The sequence below is a fragment of the Bison bison genome, unplaced genomic scaffold, assembly GCF_000754665.1.
Source record: "Bison bison bison isolate TAMUID 2011002044 unplaced genomic scaffold, Bison_UMD1.0 scf7180017864339, whole genome shotgun sequence".
NCBI lineage: Eukaryota > Metazoa > Chordata > Mammalia > Artiodactyla > Bovidae > Bison > Bison bison.
The window spans coordinates 862,014-864,132 of NW_011494911.1; positions in this window are offsets into that span (position 1 = coordinate 862,014).

Genomic DNA, 2,119 nt, shown 5'->3' on the forward strand with positions numbered 1-2,119 from the left:
GGCATGTTGCAGTCCTTGGGGTCACAAAGAGTCGGACATGACTGAGCAACTGAACAACAACAAAAGAATATTTTTTAATGTTGATTGAATCACCTCAGTTCTTTATGGTCATCATAATAATTGGATTACTAGCAAATACTTATTTTGTTTTCTATTTGATGATTTGTATTTAACTACTTTAATATAGTTTGATATCAAAGATGATGAAGAAATAATACTATATATGTTTTACACATTATTTTCATTTCTTTTGTGAAATTGTTCATTATCTGAAAAGTAACTGAGTTGAAAACATTGTTAATTGTGAAATGGATTATAGGTTCTCCTATTAAAAGTACTATAAAAGTATCTTAATGAAAAGAAAAAAAAAAACTAGGATTGCTTTTGTGAAAACAACATGTAACAATTAAACATAATATTATAGTTTAAGAGACCAAATTGCTAGATCTCACAAAATGTGAGCATAGTAATAGAATCGAGTGCATATCACATTAAGATATTTATTTTCAGTTTCAAATGTCATTAACAACTGAAATAGTACATTATTTAAATGAATCATAAAACCATTGTGAAACCCCTGGAAAATGTCTCAAGCCCAGAAATTGTTTACTTATTCTTTGGAAACTCCAACCTAGCTGATTTTATTCCCTAGAGACCATATCCAACTTTGATCTTATCTATGAATTTTCCTCCTTCTTGTCCCCAGCTGAAAATCTTATACTACACATTTAATTTTCTATAGAACCTCTAAAGTGCTCTCTGACCTTCCATAATCCAGAGTACTCAAGAACCCTACATAAGCCACTCTGCCACAGCAAGGATAAGAGTATTTCCTTGCCTGATTTGTTTTGTGTGCTACAACAACTTGTATGTAGACTAGTCATGCTTTGGCCTCTAAATTGAATAAAATTCAATATGACAGATACACAATTTGAGACTTTTGTAAATTGACAATTCCCAAATGAAATTCCAGTGACAATAGGTAGGAATGGTCAACATTTAAAAATTTAAGAGTAAGAATCAAATTTCAGTGACTCTCAGGGAAATTTAACTATAAAGATATGTTCCATGTAATACAATATTATCAGGAGATGTAGACTAGAAAAAATAAGGACTATGTTCTTCCTTACTATAAAATAAACAGCTCAGTGTTTATTAAGAGCAGAAGAAAAGATTCAGAAAATGAGTAACTTTGGTTATTTCACTAGTACTGAAAAGAAGAATAGAAGTATAACCACAGTAAAAACAAGGAGTTATAATGGAGACATATAAATCATATTCAATTCTAGCACTGTTCAGGGTGTACATTAGTAAATATGAAAAGAGATAGGCAAACAAGACTGGAGATACATTTAATGGGTTCCAATAAGATGAGGAAGAAAACATTTAAAACAGAATTTAGACAGTAAGGATAATCTATTATAGCCATAAATGAACTACCCTAAGTCCAGGAAAGCAATTTAAAATTATAAATGGATATTTTATCTATGAGACACAAGAAAATGGTAACCAAAATTAAGAAGATAGTTCAAGAAGGTCTTCACCGATGGTCTGTTACAAGGATTAGAAGTTAAACACATATTTGTATTTAGGCCTGCATAGTTGTAATAGTTAAATTCATTTATTTTTAAAATGTTAATTACTAAGAATGTATGGCTTATTTCATACAATAAATTCAATTTTTCTACTCTAATCCCCAGTTGTTCATATGAAATTCTGGGTTTGCAGATTTTTTTGAAGCATTGCCTAAAGCAATTGACATTTGGAAACAAGAATCTATTTGGCCTACTTGCTGGTTATACTAGTTAAAGAGAATGCTTTAAAAGGTTCACTATGGTGCAGTTCTCACAATTACACTGTAACGTCTTCAAATAAGATTTCATCACTGAAAAGTAACTTTGTCATAAATAGACAATGATAATCTCCCACATTACACATATTTAATGTTGACTTTTCTTCAAGATAAGAAAATAATCTGGACCATATTTTTAAACTTTAGACATAAACCTCTAGATGATCATAATTATTCTGAAGATTAAGTGTGTTGTTCTGGGCTCTGTCTTGGGGAGGTTTAAGAAACTAAAAATGATTTTTTAAAAATATATATTCAGAGGTCAAG